The sequence below is a fragment of the Prunus avium genome, chromosome 4 (assembly GCF_965620075.1).
Source record: "Prunus avium chromosome 4, drPruAviu1.hap1.1, whole genome shotgun sequence".
NCBI lineage: Eukaryota > Viridiplantae > Streptophyta > Magnoliopsida > Rosales > Rosaceae > Prunus > Prunus avium.
In genome coordinates this window covers 13,396,609-13,404,345 of record NC_142287.1, presented here as the reverse complement: position 1 = coordinate 13,404,345, position 7,737 = coordinate 13,396,609, and the positions used below count along the sequence as shown (strand labels likewise).

General features: G+C 38.5%; 1 pseudogene; it reads right to left on the bottom strand.

Moving 5' to 3' along the window:
* Nucleotides 1-2,034: 2,034 nt before the first annotated feature.
* On the bottom strand, nt 2,035-3,873 carry LOC148294842 (uncharacterized; annotated as a pseudogene).
* Between the last annotated feature and the right edge of the window lie 3,864 nt (nt 3,874-7,737).

Genomic DNA, 7,737 nt, shown 5'->3' with positions numbered 1-7,737 from the left:
AATGGTTAAGTGGTGCGCCTGTTTGGGTTCGACTCCTAATCAAACGATTGTGGCCGAGAGAGGAACTGATCTCGGCCGTCAGGTTCACGGCCTGAGCTACAAGGCCGTTTAATGGTGGTGTTGATGGTGGATTTTGGGCGTTGCTCCGACGCGTTGCTCAGGGGAGCGACGGTCGTATGATATATGGGATGAATGAACGAGTAACAGAGATGGTGCTCCGGCGCCTTGAAAATCAAGGGTCGTATGATATATTGATGAATGGATTCTCCTTACAACCTAACACTACTCCTAGGAAAGCAAGTAAAGATATTGAAAGTGCATTACAGGAAAATATAATTTGCTCCGTGGGAGGCTTTGGTTTGGTGTTTGAACCCTTTGAATGTAGCTTGAACTTGGTATTTATAGGAGGAGCTCTTGGAGGAGTAATCGAGGCTGAAAATCTGCATGGTGGAGCCTGATCAGAGCAAGTGGGTAGTCCAATCGACATTTGGGATCGTGAAGCATGGTGGTGTGACCCCATGAATCCTGGTAAATCTCGGCCGCCGCCCTGATTGTGGGTTCTGCGCTTCTGGCCGTGGGGACGCATTTAATGCCCTTGTTTGGTGGTTGGTGATCTAACCTCAATTTGTAAGAATGTTGGTAAGTATGTTTGCGCCTAACCACTCGGATTTCTGTCACCAAATCCTGACTTTAGTCACTTCCCTTCTTCCCTCGTGCATTAAATGCCCTTTTGCGGCTAGTGGGTTTGCTAGTCAGAGGCGTTACTTCATTAAATGAAGCGTGGGACCCTGCTGCCATGTGACGATTTGACTCTTAATATCTTCGGCCGTGTCCCCTTCGTCCCTCGGCCTCAGCCTGACGATACCGTGGTTGTAAGGCCGGGATGACTATGCCTTCGCAACTTTTCCTTTGTTTTGAGGAAGGCAAAAGCGCTGCGTTTTGGATCGCGAATAGGTGCTGAGGCCGAGAGGGAAAACCCCTTCGGTTAGTGTACGACCGTGATTTATCAGGCACAAACAGTTTCTTGAACCAAGTAGCGAATTCTTTATTTCTCATATTCTCAACTTCTCGAATGGTTCTTCGAGGATGGATTTTTCTTAACTCCGCCAACCTTTTTCTATCAAAGTACAGAATGACAAAACATGATAATTTAATTATCAATTATTGAATGAAGGAATACTAAAAAATAGGATTGACCATGATTGAAAGGATCTTACTCAAGAAATGGAAAGACTTCACTGCAATTGAACAACACATATGTGTGACATTGTTCCCAAACACTTTTTTGAAGATCTTTCTTTCTGCATTTGCCCAAAGAATGACCTGAGTGTGAAAATATTGGAAGGCCTCCAAGGACATCACAAGTTGAAGAAACGTCGGCATTACGACCACGTCGAGTACGACGAGTCTCAACATCATTTAGATACATTGAGCAAAATGACAAGCCTCATCTGCGAGATATCCTACGGCAATGCTACCTTCTGGACAACTTTATTTCGAACATATCTTTTCAATGTTTGTAAATACCTTGATAAAAGTAATAGTTTGGATTAATGAAGCATTTAAAACAGAGAAACATATATAAGAACTTAATAAGGAATAATTTTAGTACCTCTCAATAAGATACATCCATCGATATTGAACTGGTCCTGCAATTGCAGCCTCATCAGCTAAATGAATGGGTAAGTGGACCATTACATCGAAGAATGAAGGAGGCAACATTTTCTCCATTTGACATAGGGCCAATACAACCCTAGATTTTCAGCTGCTTGAACGATGTTTCAGATTCTTTTTTACGACATAAAAGTCTAAAGATAGCACTCAACTCAAGCAATACAAGGGTGATTGGTTTAGGCAAAACTCGTCGAATTGCAAGCGGAAGAAATTGCTGCATTAAAACATGATGGTCGTGACTCTTCAAACCATGTATCTTCTTCTCATTTACATTCACACATTGGGCAAGATTTGTCGAATAACCATCAGGAACACGCACCTTCGACAATACTTTACAAAATAACATTTTTTCTTCATTGGTCAAGAAGAAAATTGAAGGAGGTAAATAAGTCCTAACTCCTTCACGAACAGGATAGCTTTCCTTATTTTCATTTGTTCAAGCTCTACACGAGCTTCAATGCCATCCTTCATTTTTGTTGAGGTCCCCACCAAAATCTTTTCAGATACGTTCTTCTCAATATGCATTACATCTAGATTATGGTGTATCAAAAGATGTTGCCAATAAGGTAAATTGAAAAATATGCTTTTCTTCTTCCATGGAGTTTTAACACCAATTCTTGGCTCTCTTGTAGCATCATTACTTCTTCTTTGCCTTTGCCTTTTCTGTCCAATAACAGGTTCCACAATTGGTGTTTTTCCAAAGGTAAAAGACAAATTAGACAATTGTCTTAAACACTCAATTCCAGTTAATGAAATTGGTGCTGGATCTCTCTCACGTTTGCCATCAAATAACGTTGCATTAGTTCGAAATCTATGCCTAATAGGTAAAAATCGTCGATGACCCAAATAGCAATGCTTATTACTATTCGATAAGCGCTTTGAACATGTTTTGTGATTACAATGCGGACATGCAAGCTTCCCTTTCGTACTCCATCCTGAAAGGTTGGCATACGCAGGAAAGTCATTAATAGTACATAACAAGGCAGCCTTCATGTTGAACGTTTGATTGGAAAACACATCATACGTTCTGACACCCACCTCCCACAACTCAATTAACTAATCAACCAAGGGCCTCAAATACACATCAATATCATTTCCGGGCCCACGAGGGCCTGGAATCAACAACGACATAAACAAATTAGGTTGCTTCATGCACATCCACGGAGGCAAATTATAGACAGAAATTACTACAGGCCAAGTACTATGGGAACTGCTCATGTTCCCAAAAGGATTAAACCCATCACTCGCAAGTCCTAAACGTATGTTACAAATTTCCGACTCAAAATCAGGGTATAAAGCATCTAAATGCTTCCAAGCTGGGGAATCTGATGGGTGTCTCATGAATCCATCTTTCGGACATTCAATTGCATGCCATCTCATATATTCTGCAGTATACCTTGACATATATAACCTTTGCAATCTTGGTATTAGTGGAAAATACCGAAGAATCTTAGCTGACACTTGCTTACCAAAACTATCCCCATCTTTATTAACTACATATCTTGAAGCACCACAACGAGAGCACACATTCAAGCTCGATGTATCTTTCCAAAATAACATACAGTCATTAGGGCAAGCATCGATCTTCTCGTACTTGAGGCCCAAATCATCAATAATCTTTTTGGCTTGATAAGAGGATTTTGGCAAACACGCTCCATCAGGCAACATATCATTAAATGCCTCTAAAAACATCGAGAAAGCCATATTAGTCACATTTCCTAAACACTTGATTTGGTACAACTTCACAACAGCTTCCAATTTTTTGTACTTCTTACATCCAGGGTACAACTCCTTATCAGCATCCTCAAGCAACTTATAAAATCGTTCAGCCTCGAGGGTTCGACCCTCAAAAACAAGTTTATGCCTTGATGAACCCACATTCTCTCTGATCAATGGTTGTACAAATGTGTCATTTAGGAAGTCATACATATGACCTGCCTCGCCCTCACTATCAATCAGATCCATTGACCCTCTTTCATCAACTGGACCTATTTGCCTTGCATCAGTGGAATCGATATAAGATTCCCCATGATGCGTCCAGCAAGCCGTCATAAAAAGGGGATCCATTCCATGCCAAAGAAGATGCCCTCCAACGATAATCTTATCTTCATAATAACGGTTGCAACATTTCTTACAAGGGCATATGATCTTATCTTTACGAGCAGACTTGGACAAGGCTCCATTCAAAAATAATTCCATCTTATCTTTGTATTCTTGTGTGGAACGATGCAAGTGTACCCAACTTTAATCCATACCTTACCTATTACACAGACAATCCATCAAATATAATAGATAAAATTAAATGTAACAATCCCTAACACCAACCATCTTTCAATCCCTATCAGGTTGATGTTTCCATATCCCACATGTAGCAATTAAATGTAACAATCTCTAACTTATGTACGATTAAATATAGCAGTTATATCTAACTATATATTTAAAGATAATTCCATAAAGCATCAGTTGCTATATTCACAGTAAAAAAGAGACTACACATAAATTATAAATTTTTAAAAGCTAATTGGGTGCATCTTCTTATTGGGTGCTTTTTTTATAGAGTTTCTACATTAGCTTCTGATGTCAAGTTATCCCAGCTTATATTCTTAATGTAATGATCTCAGTTTATATAAGCTGAAGTGTAATCTTTATTACATTAATGAATCTCAGAATTATGATTTGCTTCACTTTCTAGGACAGAGCATTCATTGTTCATTTGAAACTATTAACTATCGAGTTGAGGGTTTCTACCTATAAGAAGTTTACTAATTTTTCATCCTTTACTACCTAAAGTCTAATCATATAAAAGATGAGAATCCCTCATTCATATATCATATATTTATATATATGACCTACAATAATATATATCAATGAGAATGTAGAATCAAGGAGCACAAAAACATAATTCCAAGTACCAAAAACACAGAGAGTATGTAATTTCAATAGCCTGTATATAAATAAGAGAAGCACAAAGATAAATTTTCATACCTTAAAGTGCCCCACAAGCCAATACCACACAGAGGTTGGCTTTTCAAAGCCAATAAGCCTAAACTATGACCCCAACCCTTAAAAGCCAATACCACACAGCCCCTGCAAATAAAGCCAAAACAAACAATACAAAGAATAGAAATATGACCTAAAAAAGGCAAGAAGAGTCAATTAAAAAACGTAGAACTCCCACCTTCAACAGCCAATATCAGACAACCCCTGCAAATAAAAGTGAAACCCAACTTTAACCAAAATTGATAGTATAGACAATAAGAGAGATGTGTAAAAAACGAAAAATTACTTACTGATAGATTAATATTTTGCATTGTTTTCATGTGAAATTGGTTAATTTAATGTGTTTAGTGAAGATTTTGTAGGCCTTTGTTCCTAGCAAGGTTCTGGAGCTAAAACTATGATTTTTGAAGCCTAAGGGACCAAAATGGATAGAATTATCAACTCAACAAAATCTCAGCAACTCATTCTGTCATTTTATCAAATACCTGGAGTGCATCTGTGCAAGTGTCAATTTATACCTAGAGTGCATCTGTGCAAGTGTCAATTTATACCCACAACTGGTCTCAGTGACCAGTGCCAGAAAGATAGAGTTGGAGAAACTTACCAACATTTTTTGGAGCTGAAATGTATGAAGCTGATGGAGGTGCTAGGTTATGCCTTGTGCATCTGTCGAGCTTTGGTGTCAAAACCCATCTGCATTTGCTGAGGTTTAGCAAGGTTGTGCATCTTGTGAACAATTATTGAGAAAAAGGGTCAGTACCTTCGTATTGCAACAGGCTTTGAAGAAGAATCCCTTGATTACTTTGTTGAAGCACACAAGCCTGGCCTAAACAAGTGTCGCTGGAAACTTTTGAAAGCATTTCACGGCTTTGCATTTGTTGTTCACTTTTGGGAGGAAGCTGCCATCAATCATTTGCTGAAATTGGAGGAGTTGTCGTCATGTGTTGAGGTGTCACAAGGTTGGTTTCCTTCTTCAAGTTGGAAGAACTTTTCTCCAATTACAACCGCAGCTTTTCCCCATATTCTCTGCCCCAAAAAGCCCAATATGAGTTTCCCTATTTTGACTCGGAAAATCCTTATTTTCAAAGTCTCAGTTGCACCCATCTCTCCACAAAGCAACTTCCTATTTTGACTTGGATAATTCCCAAGTCTGCCTCAGCCGTACTCTATTCTGCTTTTCCCCCTCTGGTTGGGTTTTGCTTTTTGGCTTTCCTATTATTCATCTAATTCCTAATTAATTATTATATTTTTCTTTCTCTTTGGAGAATTCCTTTGACCTATAAATACTTAGCCTTAACCTAAGGCTGGGGGATGATTATTGGGAGACGATAGACTACAAAGGCACGAGAGAGAGTTTTAGAGAGAAGAAGAACAAGACCTGGAGCTATAGTTGCTATTGTGCGGAGATTAAATCTTCAATTGGTTTTTTCTTTCTTATGACATTGTTTATCATGGTTTTTATCAAAGTTGTCATGAACTAATTTCTTCTGCTAGGGCTACGATGTAGCCTAGCCATGAATACTCAATTACTTTAGTCAATGTTAATTCCAAGTATTTTTCCATGTTGAGTATCTATTACCATGCTTAATGCTTTTGAATGTTTGGCCAACATTTAATTGTTTTGATGCTAAATTGACGATAGGGATATCCAATTTAGGGTTGCTTCTTGTAATAGATGCCATGAGTTACATGATTCGACAGGGATGTTTGTCATGACTTAGGTGGTTGTTTTGCAGATTTTCCAAGGAGTTTAATGGGTTCTTATTATCTTAATTCCATCACTAAGGATAGAATGGGTTGGTAATAAGAATACTTTTGATATAACCAGGGATGGAGTATCGAATAAAGTAGGGAAAATCGACTGTCAACATGGAGAATAATTAGGGTTAACATGCTAAGGGAATTGGGTAGAATTGGCTATGGTGAAATCGGAAGCTCTAGTGCTCTCATAACTTGAATCTTACTACTTTATTTTTCTATGCTTGCTTTTATTCATTGTTTTAGTTAATTAATCAACCAAATCTCATCTTTCAATTGTCAAATAAAGTCTTGGGTTAATCACAATCGGTACTTAGTAAATTAAATCACTCTTCGTGGGAACGACACTTCACTTATCACTGTATTACTTGTGCAAATTGTGCGCTTGCAATAAATTCACAACACTTACCCACTTGATGAACAAAACGAAGAGGGATGAAGAATTCCAACAATTGGAAGGGTGCTAAGGAGAAGTAGGTGTGGAGTGAAATAATAAGATATTTTGATGAAAAGTAGAGACGGTTGATGCTATAAGAAAGGAGGAGATATAATTCTTTGGTTTTGAGGGATTAAAAGCTTATGTAAAATAAGAAAATAAAAAATTATTAATAGTAGGGGCGGAAAGAAAAATTAATAAATATGATATAAATTTTAGGGGCGCTTGTTTTACGCCTATCTTTATTTTAGGTTACGCTTGCCAAAAATTTTGGTGCATAATTTCCCTCCTTACCCGCCTATTTAATAGGGGAATGTTTATCCGCCCCAAATATCATTAATAGGGGCCAATCGGTTTTCTGCCCCTAATTAACAATCAATAGGGGCGTATCATATTTTCTGCCGCTAAAAGGACGCCCCAAATACTTCTTTTTTCGGTAGTGATTTTTCGTTCCAGCAACAACTAACGAGCCTGGGCTGTTGTAAAGAGCCAAATGTGTGGAATTGCCCCTTGTGTCTGAGTTCAAGATCAGACCCCAAGAATGCTTCGAAAGGGTAGCTGAGCCTTAGGAAGCACCTTGGTTACCTTGACCAGCAAAACCAACAGTTGCTTACAGATAGATACTTAGCTTGGCATGGAAGCAAAGTAGTCATGAGTTTAGCATTAAAGAGAGAGAGAGGGCTGTGATTTCCTATGAGAACCAGGGGTTTAAAGTAAGGGGAGAAGGAATTTTAAGATGATTCATTGAAGAGAGAGAGAGAGAGAGAGAGAGAGAGAGAGAGAGAGAGAGAGAGGGGAAGGATAATGGGTGTGTTGAGTAATTTTCCAACAGCTTGACAGAAGCTATGTCAGACTCTGGAAAAGCTTGC